Genomic DNA, 17,021 nt, shown 5'->3' with positions numbered 1-17,021 from the left:
CCCTTCACTCTTCCCGGAGTCTCTCTTCACTTTTAGACCCCTCGCGGATGGGTCCTGGATCTGCGAGGTGTATATGTAACCGTGGCCGGCTGTGCTGTGCGATATGGTGGCATGAGCCACGTGGGGCTGCTCAGAGCCGGTTGATTAAAACGGAGTAGAGGGTAAGAGGCAGGTGCTCAGCTGCTCTAGCCCAGGAGGCTCCAACCACCATGCTGCAGAGTGCAACGAGGAGGCTCCTCATGGCTGCAGAAGGCAGCCGTCAGTGAGCCGAACACGTCAGTCTCCCGAATCACACCTCCTGTGAGGCTGATGCTGCGCCATGGTTCTTGGTGGACCTGCCTCCTCACCTCGCCCTTCATGAGAAGCCCTTCTGGGAAACCACGGTGGTCCCGAGCTCCGGTCTGCATTCAGCAACTGGGTTTCTCTTGGGACAGCACTCTGCCCTGCCTCTGTATGGTGGCGATGAGCTCTGGGGTCTGGCTGGATGCTTCGGGGGCTGGTGCTGAGGGCCTGGCAGGATGAGGACGTGCCTCCAGGACAGCCTGTTCTCTTGGCCACGGCAGGTCCCCAATGTCCTTCTGTCACATGGAATCGTCTCTCAATCGGCTGTAAGCCACACTCCGAAGCCACAGGCTGCCAGGGCTACGCATTCAGCAGCTGCCACTCTGTTCCCCGCAGCCGCTCAGACGGCGCCTGTTGCTCCAGGCGGGGAGAAGCTCGGCTGAGGGCATCAGAGCACCGGGCCCTGGAGCACAGGTGTCCATCTGACCTTGCATCCTCCATGTCAACTCTCCTTTTTCCTTCCACTCTTCTTTATGTTTGTGCCCCCTGGCTCAATACAGCCCCACCTTCCCTAAGTGTTGACCCTCATGGCCACCTTGAGCCCTGGCTCTTGGGTTCAAGGTCAAGAGCATGGTGGCTCCCTTCAGGAGTGCAGAGATACTAGTTCCCCACTTACCCACGTGCCTGGACCCCTCCCAGGTCTGCACTCTCTGCATTTAGGGCCAGACAGAAAGATTGCATGAGGGGCTGGTGCCTGTGGGTGCTGGCCATGGGCACTGTGGCCAGGGGCATTGCCTGGGCCCTTGAATGGGCATCTTCCCAGAGAAGGGAGTAGCTGAGAACATAGAGCGGTTAGGCGTAAAGCTGCGTGGGGCTCGCTGGCAGCCGCAGCAAGCCCCGTCTTTTCAAGCCCTCACCTTAGAGTGGAAGGGACATGGTGAACTCCTTTGTCAAGTTCAAGTCAGCCATGGTCTGCTGCTCTTGCTTCATCTTGACCCCCATATCTTCAGCAAATCCTGGGCCATCGTGCACCATTTCTCCCGATGTTCCTCAGGGAGTTCTTTTTGCACCAGCGCCATGCCATGACCCCAGCTAGCAGTAGCAGTTGCCTGACGGCATCTGAACGTGCACACCACACCCCTGTTGGCCTATGAGATTCCACCATGGAGGTCAGATCTGACACATCCACGCCGTCTTTGGTGATGTTTCCTGTAGTCCTATGCTGTCCCACCTCCTGAAAACACGCTGAAGAGACTGCACCAGTACCAGCCGGAGCTCAGGAGGCAGGGTGGAGAAGTGGGCATGCAGGGAACAGCACACGGGCTGAAGCCCTTCCCCAGACCCTGCAACAGGGAAGGGAGGCTGCGTGCTTCTTCTCCTCCAGAGTTTGCAATATCAAAACCACTGAAGTTGGGTTCTGCCCCAGCTCCCCTTTCCATGGAGAAGAGCTGGGACCCAACGCAAGTGGAGATTTAGCTTCTGGGCAACACCCACGAGAGCAGAGTGAGAAAGGAACTCTGAATGTTCCCAGGCTCTGAGAGTTAAGTTCTCAGAACATCTGTGATAGAGAAACCTGTACCTGAAAAGATAAAATCTTATGGGAAACATAAGGGCACCAGGTTGGGCATAAACCAAAGAAAGTCATTTGAGATTTGGAAAATGCTTGGTGCAGTAAAGCGATAAAGTATCTGTATATTTCCTGTTGATGCTGAAACAAATTACCCCAAACTTAGTGGCTCAGACCAACACACATGTGTCATCTTACAGTTCTGGAGGTCAGGAGTCCAAAGTCACTGAGCCGAAATCAGAGTGCCACAGAGCTGGTTCCCCCAGGACTCCAGGGAGAACCCCGTCCCAGCGCCCTCTGCTCGGCAGTCCCTCTGTCCTCAAAGTGCCATCTCCAGCCTCCTGCGCCTGGTCACTCGACCTCGCTGATCTCACCTCCACGCCCACTCGTGAGGACATCTCTGACTGTGTTAAGTGGAGGACAATTTCCCACCTCGAGATTCTTCATTCCCTCTGTGCAGCCCTTTACCATTTAGGGTACAGACTAACAGGTTTGGGAGTGTGGAGGGGCTCATTAGGGCATATTTAGCCGACAGCAGTTATCGTGACCTCTACATCCGAGCGAGAAAGGTCCTGACCTTGGTTATTTCTACTCGCTCCTGTTGAGACATTTTGAATGTCCACTGCAGTCAGATGAGCTAGAGTGCTTCTGTAGCTTCTCCGCTGGCAACAGGCTCTGGGGTGGGGGTCCCGGGCCCCACGTGCTGTGGAGAGAGCTCCCGGGTCTTTGTGTAAGTAAGTGTCAGCACACTGAGGCAAGGCAGTAGGGGGCCAGCTCTCCCTTCCTGTGACCATGCCTTGCCCCTGCAGAAAGGGGTGGTGGTGGGGACAGCTGTATCCCCACTCCTGCAGTGTTCAGTCCCCTGGCTCCGCCTCCTTCTTGATTTCCTCTCTACCAGCCCAAGGATCTTCTCTTTCTCTTCTTATTCCACAGAAGCTACAGACTCCAGCACTCCACTGAAGCTCTACAGATAGGACAGAGGCTTGGAGGAAAGCCTGTGTGTCCCCAGTGCCCTCAAGTGTGGCATATTCTCAGTGGCTCCTGAACCACCAGCCTCTGGGCCTCTGAACCTCATCACTGCCTGTGTGGACTCCACAGACCCTCCTGCTCCTGGTGGGTGCCCATACAGGCGAGGGCCTCCTAACTTGTCCTCACTGGTCTCCTGCAAACAAGAGGCTCCCGGTACTGGGGCCCATAGGAGGGCAGCTTGCTCCACCGGTTTAGATGTCACGGAGTCCATGACAGGCCATAGTGCACCAGAGCTGCTGTGTGAATGCAGGTCGGTGTGTGTGCATTTAGAAGTATGTCGAGCCTATGTACAAGCATCTGTGTGTAATGCAGCTGTGTGCATCTGTGTGCCTGTGTGCGATGTGTGTATATGTATGTGTATGTGCCCTGGAGAGCGCACAACTCGTGGCAGCTTTGGGACAGTCTGTAACCTGGCCTTCCTGATACCAAGTTCCTGTTGTCCCAGGTCCCTTGCTCCCCTGCGTCCTTCCCACTTCCAGGACTCCTACAAGCACAAGCTGGCTACAAGGTGCTCGGTGCTGAGGGATTCCCCACCCCGCTGTCAGGTGCTCAGTGTCAGGGGTCTTGCACACCCTCCCTGAGGAGCTCAGTGCTGGGCATCCCATGTGGTCTGGGTCACTTTAGTGGCTGATCAGATTGGCCCACTACCTCCTCTGATGAGGTAAATGAGCAAGTGCCTTGCTGTGGCTTCACATAGTTCCATGAATTGCTTTTAGAATAACAAGTTTTGCCTGTTCTATTCTGACCTTAAGGAATGAGTGATCACCTTGAAGGCATTAGTCGCATCAACGTTTCTGGCTGTTTGGAGGGTGCCCACCCTGGCCTGGCAGGGCCTCCTGGTGCCCCGCAGTCCTGGGAAGCACACTTTGTTCTGTGGTACATCAGGATGGCAGGCCAGAGTACTCAGTCTCCCAGAGGTACATCTTGTTGAAAATTCCTTCTGGCTGACAGCATGTCACCCGTGGTCAGGATGGCTGTCTGTCACGCCTACTCAGAATCACCTGGAGCAGGCATTGTGGCAGACGCGTCTCCCCTTGTCCTGGGACCTCCTGCTGTCTCTGGGAGCATCGTGTCCCAGCTCCTCTAGGGGTGCTCTGCAGGGTGACCGGAAGGCCTGTGGGCTCCCTCCAGCACCCGTGACACATGTGTAACATGACCTGAGCCCTGCTCCTTGAGTTGCTGACCACACAAGGTGGGCACCTCAGTGCGGCCCCCCATCCCTTGAGGGTGGTAGTGTCTTCTGGGGGCTGGCTATGAGAAGCAGGCAGCCCTCCTGATCTTCCCCACAGTGCCTTCCAGCCGTAAGCACGGGTCATGGGTCTTTATTTTGGGAGAAACACATGTTCAAGGTTTATTAAAAGTCTTTTTACACAGAAAGGAAGAAGTAGCTGCTGACTTTATATATGAGTAAATATTGTAAGGAAAAACCTCCTAAGCTGAATTCTCTAGGTTATAGTTGTTTTGATATTTGCTGATAAAAAGATAGTTAATCTCTTGTGACCCAGCAGATCCTAGAATCTATACCTTTCTAAGTCACTGGAAGACCATTTCACTTTTTTTTTTGTTTTTAAAGGTGGTTTTTCCACGTTTGGTTTTCAATGATTGATGCCTGCCAGACTGCAGAGTCCACTTTTATTTCACATACAGAACCCCATGAAGAGCCCAGCAACTCTGCAGAGTCACAGGTAGGAGGCTCTGGAACTGAGGCTCCCTGTGGTCAGGAGCCAGCAGGACTGAACTCGGGGAGCTGTGAGGACTCTGGGAGGGGCGTGGAGACTGGTGGGAGCCCGGCTTGGGGTGGGCTCTGAGGCGCCCAGGCTCTGGGGGTGGCAAAAGCCTCAAGCAAACAAAACGAGGTCTGGGGACAGTGGCCTCAGAGGCCTCTTGCAAGTGTGTTTGACTGTGTGTTTGGAAACAAGGTGGATGGTGAGGAGGTCTGTGGCTTCACTGACCTGGCATTCAGGACCACGGCGAGCTGCTCCACCTAGGTGGGGTGGGGCTGTGAGATCTCAGTGGTGCTTTGCAATTCTCGAACACTGGGAATGTTGGAGATGGTGGCTTCAAAGGCTGGTTGGGGACTGGGTCTGGGTTTGGCCTTTGGATGACCTCTGGTCACCAGAGTGTGGCAGCTTGTTGGAGGAGTATGCTCGGTTCAGCCTCTGCTTGCAGCCACTGTCCAGGACCACTCCCTCTGGGCTCTTCTTCGGGCCATGGATGTCAGCGGGAGGCACGGGACAGCAAGCCCTGGGGTGAGTGTCTTCATGGTGCTGGTGAAGGCCCAGGACCAACTCCTGATGGGAGGTTCTTGGCCTGCCCTGGGATCCACCTGCGGGTGGGGACTCCACCTGCATTGTGCGCTCCACCCTGCCCATCCTGCCCTGGCCCACAGGCTTGGGGAGACTGACAGGGGAGGTAATCAGCTAAGAGGGTGGGAAGGAATGGTATTGGGCCTGTGTCATCTTCACACAAGGTTCCCAGAGGAGACTGAGCACTGCAAGTCCTCTTCCAGGCTCGTGTGTCTCAGGCATTCTGGATGAGGGCCAGCCTGGGTCCTGAGGGCAGCAGAGGTCCTTGTCTGAGCAAGGAGGGCTGCCTGGTGGGATAGGTGTGTGGGTTGGGGTGGGCAGGGGCCTGGCTACTCCATGTCCTAAGAGAAGCGCCTCGTGCCGGCCCCACTCCCCCTCTCTGGGGTGCCTGGGAACTGTCGCCGGGAGGTAGGTGCTGGCTCCCTGCAGTGCAGTCGGAGGAGCTGAGGAGCACACCCCTCCGCACACACCAGGATGGACACCTGTGGCAGCAGGGCCCACTAGGGAGCTCGGCTATGTGCCTCCTGGCCCAGGCCCTGCCCAGGGCCCTGGGAGCTGTCAGTTATTATCACTTTCATGTCACGGGGAAGAAGCTGGCTGTGGGTTGGGGACACCTTCTTCCCACAGGCGGCAGGCCTCATGCCCTGGATGGCTTTGTGCTTGTCCTTCTGGGTCCAGGACCGCAGAGAGGACTGCTATACCAGGCTGGGGCTGGGCTGCCCAGAAAGCCAGGGCGCACCTCCTCACTCTCCCCATTTCTGCAGCCCCCTCCCAGCCCAGAGCAGGCAGAGGTGTGTCTCTGGGTTGGGCTGCTGGCCCGGGGCCAGCTGATGCTGGAGCCCGGAGCGGGCCCCTCAGGTTCTTGTTGCTGTTCTTGGCAGGACACGGTCTGAGTGGAGGACTCTTCGTGAGCCTGGCTTTCTGCAGTGCAGCCTCCTCCTCTGTGCAGAACGTCCGTGCGCCTCTCCCAGGGGCCAGGCTGGAGTGTGTGCATCGTGTGGCTGCGCTGGGCTGGTGTGCCCCCTGGTCCAGGGACCTTTCCCATGACCCGCAGCTTCCTCAGTGGGCCACTCGCTGCTGTCTGGGGTGGGGGCGTCGCCAGCAGGGCTCCTGCCCCTCCCCACTGTGCTCCGGGGCTGATGGATTGTCCGTTGCCCCGAAAGGCATTCTTCTCTCCCTGTAGCTGCCGAAGAAGGGGGGCAAGGGAGAGGAAACGGAATAGAGGAGGCTGAACAGCTCCCATCTGTTGCGGCTCTGTGCGAGGGATCCCATGCTTGCATCTACCCAGCCCTCCCGTCTGTGGGCTTCCAGGAGTTTTATTATCTGGTTAACCCCCGGAGTCCCCAGAGCACAGGCCAAACTCAGTGAGCCAGTTTGGGGCGGCTGCCCCAGGAAGGCCCTGACTCTCGCAGACTCGGACTTCCAGCCCTCCGGGCCTCCAGCAGCCTTCCAGCAGCCTTCCAGCTGCTCTGCACACGTCCGGGCCTCCCCTCACGGCACTGGATTGGACCAAGGCTCCCCACCGCATGGGCAGCAGCAGAGTTCCCGCCTTCCTCCCTGCCTGGCCTTCCTCCTCTGGCCACCGACTCATCTTCTCAGTCATGGCTGTGTGCTTGCCCCTTGGCCTGACACCCTGTGGCCCTGGGTGCCCCTCTCCAGGGTCTTGCGATTGTGGGGCGTCTCATGCAGGCCACAGGTTTGGGTGCTGGTGGTCGGTTCTGAGTGTCTTCCCTGGCCCCTGAGCACTCACTTCCTCATCCGCGCACGGAAGCAGTGACCACGTTGGTGGGCAGCAGAGTGCACAGCGCCAACCAGGGCTCAGCAGGCTACTGAGGCACTGCCACCACGGGAGGTGGCCGAAGTGGGAGCTCTCCTGAGCCAACTCCTGTCACAGCTCCCAGGCGGCCACCCGGGGCTTAGGGAGCCAGGGAGCCTGCTCTGCCCTCCTTCCCCTCCACGGTGGCCCTGGAGTCTTGTGCCGCAGACCAGGGGGCTCAGGACAAAGGAGCCTTGAGGGCAGTCTGCAGGAGACCTGGCACATCAGAAATGCTCCTCTACACAGCAGGTGGCCCAGGTCACCTTCACTGTGCCCAGCAGGGAGCGAGGTGGGAGCCTCGAGGCTCATGGCTCCACCATGTAGCAGCTGAAGGAGCGCCCAGCCTTCTCCTTCCACAGCCCTCCAGGGCTGCCTGGGAGCACAGGGCCTTCCTACAGTGGGCAGGCTCTTAGAGTGTGGGAGGAGGAGGAGGGCATCAGCTCCTCCTCTGTGGCCAGCAACTTGTCCAGCAGTGGACAGCAGACTTCCAATGCATCTCTCACTGTGCCGTGTTGTGGCACTGAGTCAGCCAGAGTCTGACTCCAGATGACATGAGGAATCACCCTACAGTGTCAGAACCCTCTTTGCTGACCAGGAGCCTCCCATCTGCACGGTTTTCCCTTAGACCAGTTTGGAAATGTGATCTGGTGGGACTCCCGGGTCAGCATTAAGATTATTGTGTGGTGCACGCTTGGTTACTTGACAATGACTGATACATTTCAGAATGTGCATTGCAGTCTACGCACCCTGGCAGAGGGACAGTTCTGAGGACAGGTCCACCGTTTGCCAGCATCCCCAAAGGCCACATTGAGCACCCGAGGTCTTGCTTCAGAAACCGCCCCTGCATTTGGCCCCCCTTGGCCAGTCATCACATTGCGTCTTGCAAATAGGTCCTGCAAGTCTCTCCATGTGCAGACCTGGAATGGAGCAGGGCACCATTGATGCAGCAGGTGTCCACAGCCTGGCAGCTGGCCAACCACTTTCCCTGGGAGTGCCTGAGCCCCTTTGGGTCCTAGGGGAGTGTGGCGGGGGTACGGGACCTGCCCTGTGGCAGCCTCTTAGGGTGGCTCTGTGTCTCTGTGAGCTCTGAGGAAGGGCAGGTGATTCTGAGTGTTGAGAGCCCCAGCATCCTGTTTGAGAGCAGTTAGACCAGCCGTGCTTGAGCACAGCCAGGGCTGGGCAGCCAGAAACCTGGCCCAGGAAGAGCCATCCCACAGCCGCCCCAGGTCAGCCAGGCTCCCAGCCAGCCTCCAGGAGGGCAGCAGCTCACTGAGTGGGAAGTGTTTGCTGGGCTGAGTACAGAGCACCGACCTAGCATGTTGGAGACCCCGGGTTCCATGGCTAGCACACAGACACACACAAAGTATGTCCCCCATGCCAGCCCCACGGGACAAGGACCAGAGCTATGTGCCGAGGCATGGGCTGAGTCAGTGGGCAGAGGAAACCAGAGTCGGGGGGAAATCGCAGCGGTTTCTTCTTTCCGTTCAGAACCCTGAGCCTGGCCAGGGTGGGCTCTGGCAGGATCACGAGGAGGCTGACTCTGCACTCTGGCTGCAGGGGCCACTGCTGTAGGCCCAGAGGGCTTTTTCTCCTCAACACCAGCACCGTGTGACCAGAGAAGGGCTGTTGATGCTTCCGTAAGCTCTTCCGCTTATCCTTGGGTAAACATCAGCCCCGTGTTGTTACACAGATTATATATTGCCACGCTGCTTCACACACGTTCTCACAGACACAGGGACACTTAACTCCATTTGCCTCATGTCTGAGTTTTAAATATTAAACAAAGGGAATACAATGTTATGGGAAAAGCAGCTTGAAATCTAGATACGTTGGCCAGAGAAAATGATTTTGTCTCTTTCTGTTTAACTTCTGCCTTCCATTTTTAGCAGGCGCACTTCCCCCCCGCCCCGTGCACACACACACACACACACACACACAGCAACACACAGCCCTAACTCCTTTTGGTCTGAGCTTTTGTGTGTGGTACACTGTGGTCCTGTGTCTCTGTGAGCTGTCCCTTTCTTAGCCGTGAGGTGAATGCTGCCACACAGCTGGTTTTCTAGCCTGTCACTAATCCAGGGGCCAATGCCAGCCTTGGCCAATCTGGCCAGTCTGAAGGGTGAGTTCTGCAGAGAGTTCCAGAATACTGGGCGGAGCCTCAGGACGGTGGCCGTGGTCTAGGTGCCTACTGTATGTGTGTGGTGTGTTTGCAGCTGTGCTCCTTGGCCTGCACTGCTCTGATGGCAAGGGCAGGCCACGTGGGCCTTGGCCAGCGTGCTGTGACCCAGCTGGGCTGGTGGCTGTCTGAGCCTCCTTGATGGCAGGGGCTGGCCTGCATGGCCTTCCCCTCCTTCTGCCCCACCCAAGCCCCCTCTTCCATGCAGGCGGGCCCCACCCCTGGGTGAGATCCAAGGTTACTTGTTCCCTGTCTTTGCTTAGCACAGGGCAGACTGTACTCCTCACCCTGCTCCAGGACAGCACAGCACTTCCACTGGCCTGGGCTGCATGGACACACACACCTGTGATGCACACTCACATGTGCACACACCCAGCAACACACACACACACTCATACACGTATCACACACACGCACAAGTGCACACCTTCACACATGTAGGCTCCCAACATGCACACATGCTCACTCACACACCCCCCCATGCACATTCCGCAGGTCCACGTGCATATGCACACACATTCTTGTGTTGACAATTCACAGCTGAACACGTGTGCATGCACACAGGCTAACATATGTGCACACTTGCATGTTCGGGGACTGGCCTGGAGGGAGTGGCGGGCAGAGCCCTGGCTGTCCTGTGTGCTTGGTGCCTAGTGCACTGACCTCAGGGGGTGTGTGCCGGTGGTGTGTCACGGCAGCCACCTGGTGCTGCAGGTTGCTCCCTGAGGGAAGTGCCCGGGCTACTACACAGCTGGTGTGAGCTTCCATCAGCAGGAAGGTGGGGAAGGGTGGCCTGTCCAGGAGAAGGTCCTGGGCCAGAGGGGACCCAACAGGACTGGATCCCAGGGCCCAGGCCCTCAGCCCTGGGCAGGTTGCATGTCTGTCCAAGTTGAGTTGTCTTTCCTGAGCCAACTGCTGAATGGCAGCCCTGCGGCGAGCACCTGGGAAGGAGGCCCAAGGAGTGTGAGGGCCACCTCTAGGCAGGAGAGGGGCCGGCTGGTAACGCAGCAGGATGCAGAGGTGGCCTGGTCTGCTGGTGCCTGTGCGCCCCTGGTTTCTACCTGAAGGAGTGTCCCCTTGCTTCTGCGTCACCAGGTGAAGTCACAGCCACAGGCACCTCATGAGCTCGCCTGCTATTTTGGCATCTGTGCCTCTTAGCAAAGCACCTCCCAGATGTTCCAGCAGTGAGGACCACCTATCAGAAGGTAGCAGGCATTTCTTAAGTGCCTACTGTGTGCACGCAGACAAAAGACACCCTCTAAAGAAGGGTTACATGTCCCACCAAAGAAGTCTCTCAGCAGTGCCCTTGAGTTAGTCAGGGAGACAGGGAGACAGAGCCAGGAAGACAGACAGACGGGCAGGCCAAGAGACTCATGGGCAGACAGATGGTATCCAGATAAAGAGATGATAGATGAAAGCCAGGTAGGTGATAGATGATAAGGAGATGATACAGAGGAGCTAGATATACAAATGGCAGTTGATAAATGGATGGTAGGTGGTAGCTGAGAGCTAGGCAGCTAGGTGATAGATGGTAGGCAGACAGATCAGGGAGATGATAGATGATAGGTAGATGAGAGGGGATAAATGATAGACACAGGGACAGGTAGACAGGCGGCAGAGACTGCCTTGAGGAGCTGGTTCATGAGATGGTGCTGCCCAAGCCTGAGCTCTGTGGTCTTTGCAGTTTGGGAGAGCCCCAGCTCTCTCACTTGCTGCTGTCTTGGCCTGACCCCCTGGCCTCCTTGCCTCATCCCAGGTCAACTGTGTCCTAGCAGGCAAGACGGAGCTCCTCTGAAAGCCCGAGAGCCACCCGGAGCACTGACGTCTGGATGGAGAGGGAGACCCTGCGCACCTCCTCCCAGGGAGGGGTGCACTCCCCCGGGATCCCGCAGGGCGCAGCCTGAGGAAGCGCTGCTTTGCCTTCTGTGAGCCAGTTTTCCATTGTTGTCTTGAAGTAACCAGGCCTGGGTGCTCGTGGAGAAGTGAGGTTGACTTAGCTCCCTGTTTTGGAAGCTGAGAGTCCAAAGAGCATGGCACCAGCCCTGGCAAGGCCCTGGCTGCAGTGTCTCATGGCAGATGGCACCATGGCGGGGGCAAGTGTGGGAGCAGTCACTTGCCAGACAGGAAGTCAGAAGAGGGGAGTGACCAGGCTTTCTCTGTTACAGTAGCCCTTGCAAGGACTCAGGGGTCCCCAGAGAACTATGCAGCTGCCTTCGGGGCAGCACCCTGTGGCCTAGTCATTCCCGCCAGGCTCCCCCTCTTACAGGCTGCTCCCCCCAGGGCTGCCTCACTGGCCATGCCTCCAACCCACAAAACCTGGGAGCCGGCCACACCCACGGCCGGGTCTCCTCGACGCTCCCACCCACTGTGGGTGGTGGCCACGGGACCTCCAGCCCCTTTCCTGGTGTCTGCTGGCTGCTCCGGGTCCCAGCTGTGGGCCAACACGTGAGTGAGGAGCAGAGCCCTCCCAGGCCTGCGGCCCGGCTGGGGAGTGATTTGTGTGCAGACAGAGTTTCTGAGGCTGGAAATGCCCCAGACCACCCTGCGTCAGGCTGGTGGCTGCCGCCCTGGCCTGGGCTCAAGTGGCCAACCTGCACTTGCTCCAGCGGCTGGCATTGCAACTACGGAAAAGCCCCAGGGGCCTCACGGCTGCCTTCCCAGGGCTGGGCCTCCCATTCGGGTCTGGAGTTCTCTCCAGGAGCTGACGTTCCTGCCCACAAAGTGACCTTAGGGCTCTTTCCAGACACTCTCTGGAGGAGGTGTGGTGGCACAGGCCTGTCCCCAGCAGCCAATGCACCAGGGCAGCCTGGCCTGGCCCAAGGGGTGCACCAGATGGCTGTGGTTTTCAGCTGACTCAGTTTTCCTTTCAAGATTTTTTCTTGGAAAGAAAGATCTCTTTGTATTTGGGAGGTCTAAGATCCTTGTTGAATTCCCCTCTTAGCTAACGAAGCACTCACCCTCATAAGGGGAGTGTTGACATCATCTCCGTGTGGCCTCAGAGGGCAGGGCAGTAAAGGGAAACTGTAAGTGATTTCCATCCCTAATTTAAACCTCAGCTGAGGCATTTACCTGTCCTCTTTTCTCCTCTCTGTCTGTCCCACACAGCACCCCAGGCGTGGACACTATCTAGGAGTTATGTGGTTGAAGTCCACTACTACAGCATCTGGCCTTGCCCGGGCACCCTGCTATGTCCTGCCTGCTCTGCTGAAGTCGTGCACTCGATCCTTAGCGCAATCTGGGAAGAAGGCGGCTGTGATTCCCATTTTACAAGTGGGAAGCTGAGACACTGGGAGGCCAAGCCACCTTTCCAGGCCACCTTGGGGCAGTGCCCTGGCCAGGCCACTGTGCCAGGACGGCTCCCTGTGGCCTTGTGGCTGTGTGTGTTCACTCCTGGGGTCTGTGAATTAGCAACAGTCCCGCGTGGGTGGGGTTTCCACGGGAAGCCCACCTGTGGCCGTGCCAGCACCTTACTGGGCCACCCTGGAAGATCACACGCTTCCTTTCCGGGTAGAATGAAAACTATTCCTTATCGGTCAGAGAGAAATTTTTAGTGGTCTTGATTTTTAGAGCTTGAAAAATAGCCCACAGGAGGAGGTGCTCTAGGAGGGGCCTGGGCCCCTGCAGAGACCCATGCAGAGGGGTGGCGAGGTGGGGGTATCCAGGCGGCTCCTGGCCTCCTTCTCCTGGAGTTGAAGCTCAGACTTTGCCTGTTCCCTGATGTGTAGGCACCGAGCAGCTCGCAGAGACTCTGTTTTCTGCACCTGCCCCTGCTGCACCCCGTCCTGGGGCAAGGGAGGCGCAGAGATGGCATTGGCTGAGGGGCTCCAGAAGGGAGAATCAGCCTCATCTAGACCAAGTGCAGGTGGGTCTTCGAGTTCAGGCACCTACTGTAGCCATGGTGGGGACTCGCCTACGGTGCCAGTTTCCCAGGGCTCCCTTGGAGCCCAGGGACGAGAGGCTGGAATCGAGCACTGAGCCTGTGGAGGGTTGGTCAGCCATGTGGCTCCCAGGGCTTTGCTTAACCCAGTCACTGGGCCTTCCTGGTTATGAAAAGCTGAGGGGTGGGCCCAGAAGCCCTGACACAGTGTAGCCTTGTGCTCTGTGACATCTGGTCCACCAGGGACCACAAGTGGAGTGCTGGTCTGAGTGTGAAGCAGGGACAGGTTGCGTGGCCTGTTTTCACGGTTCCTTCTCTGGGTTTAAAGGTGCTAAGCACCAGACACCTACCCCTGAGCCACAGCGACCAGCAGCATGCCAGGCTGTGGTGTGGAGAGTCGCTCCCCAGGCCTCCTAACACTCCTGGCTCTAGGAGGCGGCCTCTCGGCTGGTGTCCTGCCCTTGAGTGACAGGCAGTGACTGGCTTGTCGCTCCTCCACTCCACTGACAGAGCACCAGGCCAAGGACTGTCCCATGCTTGTCCCCCGCAGTGCCCCTCCTTCCCAGCTGTGAGGACCCCGCTGTGCTCCTACCCACTGCGCTTCCCTGGGCTGCGCCTGCCTGTGGGAGGCCAGGGGCCTAGCTTCCTGATTCCTGGCTGGATGGCAGTAGCCCGGCATCTCCTCTCCTTGACACAGTGAGTATTTGGGGTTGCTGTGTATTCATCTGGACAAGAGCGACATTTTACTTTATTTATTTATTATTTTGTGGCCTGGACCTGGGCCTTGCACTCACTAGAGCAGACCTCTGCCACAGAGCCCCAGCCCAGCCCTAGGGTAGGTTTTATGTGAACACCCATGCCACCCTCTGGGCTGAGGGTCCCCTCCCACAGGCAACGTCTCTGCAGTCAGGGCCCTTCTTCCACCCCCTGGTCCTCTGCGATGGGTGTGCCCAGGCCCGGCACGGAGCTCTGCCATCCACCTACCTAGGAACTGAAGAGGGAGGTGGCTGGATTTCGCTGTGTCCAGCGGCAGCCAGAAGGAGGCAGAGTCCCTGCCAGCACTGCCACCTTCCCTCAGCAGAGGGAAGAAGCCGCGGCTCCTGCGCCATCAGGACCTAGGTGAGGAAACCCTGGGCCCCGGGGCCATTGCGCCTTCTCCACGCCAAGCTCAGGGCCTTTGGGCTGAGAGGATGGGGTCACCAGCACAAGTAGCCCCAGGAGCACCCACTCCCCGGTCAGTGCCCCTCTGCCCAGGCCCCTCCTGGGTCTCTCCACAGTGCCAGCCTGGCCCTTCTGTTCCCCCCAGCTGTCTGACCACGGGGCAGCAGAGCGCGACTCCACGGCACAGCACGAGAGCACAGCATGCCGCCCAGGGCCGCCCACCTGCCGCTCACCCCAGCCCTGGGGTACCTACCTGGGAGTCAGCACTGGACCACCAGGGCTCCCGGAAGACTGCCTCGGTATCCGCCCAGCTGGAGGAGAAGCCAATGTTTGTTTGGACAATGCGCATCCGCTCCTCCGCGCTCCTTCCCACTGGCTGAGGGAACTCTGTGGAGTATACACAGAAACTCCTGTTACCGGCAGAATCTTAAAATATTTATACTGCATACAAACAATGCCAAGGCATTCCCTAAGAGCCATATATTGACTTAATAAACACAGGCCCATTATGTAGCATTTGTCTTGTTATGTATAACAAGCTATTGATTACAGTAGATTAAAATCTGAAGGCAGAGAGCGCAAGATCAGGCTTCTATATACAACACACCCGGACTTCCAGGCAGGAGCAGGCTCTTTGCCCTTCATACAGGGGCATGGGACACAGCCTGAGGAACCGGCCTCTGCAGGGAGACGGGGGAAAACTGCCCTCTGCTTTGCCTCCTCCTGCCCTGTGAGGTCCCCACAGAGGGAGGACGTGGAGACCAGGAAGAGGTGAGGCCCTCCTCCCTCTCCAGTCACGCTGGGCCTCTCCCACTGCCCAGGCCAGAGTCTTCCAGACTTAGAGGAAGCAAACACGGGGTTGTCCCATGAACACTGGCTTCTGTGAGGTGTGCATTCGTCTTAGTAGTTTGTCTCTGGAAGTGAAGAGTCCGACTGCCTGAGGGAGAAGCCCCCAGCCCAGCCTCTAAGGGCCTCCACACCCGGCCAGGCCCCCGCTGTCTAAGTCCTGGGTCACAGGGCTCCACGGGGATTTGCTGCTCCGAGGTTCAGGCACAGTGGGGACTGAGGGTGATAGGGCGTAACTGGGAGGGAGCAGCGAGTGCCTGGCATGGGAGAGCCTAGCCGAGCACGGCCTGTGGGACCCTGGCTTCTCAGAACCTGCTCCTGGAACAGAGAATTCCGGTGGATGAGCCATCTCTACGTGGCAGCAGGGAAGGGGCTGGGTCTCCCCAGGGAGGCGGCACGCCGCAGAGACCCTGTGATCAGGCCGGGGAGGTCCCTGCCTGCGACTGTGCCAGGCCTCTCCACCTCTCCCCTAGCTGGGGTGCTGCAGCTGTGCCTGCTGGGGGCAGATGAGCACGTCCCTCCTGGCTCCAGGGCAGGGCTCTGTTGGTGTCTCGAGACTGGCTGTGACGGATCACTTAAAACATGGAAGGCGGCAATGCCACAAATCAGGGCTCTGTTTTCTCCCACCCGGGGAGCAGGTGGCAGAGACTTTACTGGCTCATTACTGCATCCCACCATCTGCCAGTCCAACCACGGAGCCGCTTTTCCATCCAGCATCTAGACAGGGTGGAGCCGTTCAGAAGCGCCGGGCCGGGAGGAATGGGGGCACGCACTGTGGCTGTGTGCTGAGGACTCAGCAGAGCTCGACAGTATTCAGGTCAACGTTTCCTCTTCGCTTATTGCAGCTGTCCCCTCTCTGTCTAAACGGACACAGGCCTTTAGTGAGTTTTCAGAGCACCCATCTCAGACTTCATGGACATGGCCTCTGCTTTCACATGCCCCTTCTCTCAGAAGGAGGCTCATCTGATTAAGTGGTGCCACTGCAGTTGGGTTGATTGGGGCAAGCCAGTGAGCTCTGGGTGCACAGGGCAGTGCAGCTGCAGGGAGTAGCCCCCGGGCTGCAGGCAGACAGGCCTCCAAGGCCCGCCCTCGGCTTCCTCCCGACAGCCTCAGGCCTCGGCGTGGGTGGGTTCTGGCTGACCCCACCCCGGGTGAGCCTCAGGGTTCCGCGCCGCAGTTGCCCACAGCTTGCAGCTTTACAGGAAGTGCAGCCTGGGGTCCACTTGTGCCCAGCTCAGCCCTCTCGCCCGGGCTGCGGTGCCCACATTTAGGAAGTATTCCTTGGCCTGGATTTGGTCCCTCCTGGTGGAACTGCCATCCTAGGAGCCCTGCTTGCCCAGCTGGGGACGGGTTCTCTTTTCCAGGGCCTTTCCCCTGACTGATGGCAGGAAGCAACGTAAGAGCTGAGTAGATCTCTGCTTCGTCATGGTGTCCTACGTGTGGCCCAGAGCTCAGGCGGCTGAGGCAGGGAAGCGCAGGCCCGGGCTGATCATTCTCAGCATTAAAATCTGACTCAGGAGAGAGTAAAGGAAGGGTGGCACTACCCCTGGATCCACGTCACTGAGACCACAGCCAGGGGGTCTGCTTTCCTCCTCTGCACAGGACTGTGGCCCACTCCCAGGCCTGTGTGCCCTTCTATGCCAGCAGGGGCCACGGGTGTGACTGGAGGCCTGAGGATGCTGGCCTTGCTTTGTCACCAACTGAAGGCAGCCTGACAACAGCAGTCTCTGTCCCCACGTCCTGCCCTGCTGCACATACCTGAGGGAAAACGGACCTCATCTGGTGAATAGAGCAGGACCCATGCCTGCCACCTTAAAGGACAGGCTGATTTAAAACAAAGGCGGGGATTCCTCACAGAGCCAAAAAGAGATCCTCAAAGCACAAGGCCCAGAGGCACAGATTTCTCCTATGTCTTACCAGGATGGTATGTCTTCTTAAGATAAAGTGACTTTGGCGGGGGG

This window comes from Marmota marmota, unplaced genomic scaffold, assembly GCF_001458135.2.
Source record: "Marmota marmota marmota unplaced genomic scaffold, marMar, whole genome shotgun sequence".
Lineage (NCBI taxonomy): Eukaryota > Metazoa > Chordata > Mammalia > Rodentia > Sciuridae > Marmota > Marmota marmota.
Note: the sequence above shows the minus strand (reverse complement) of the source record.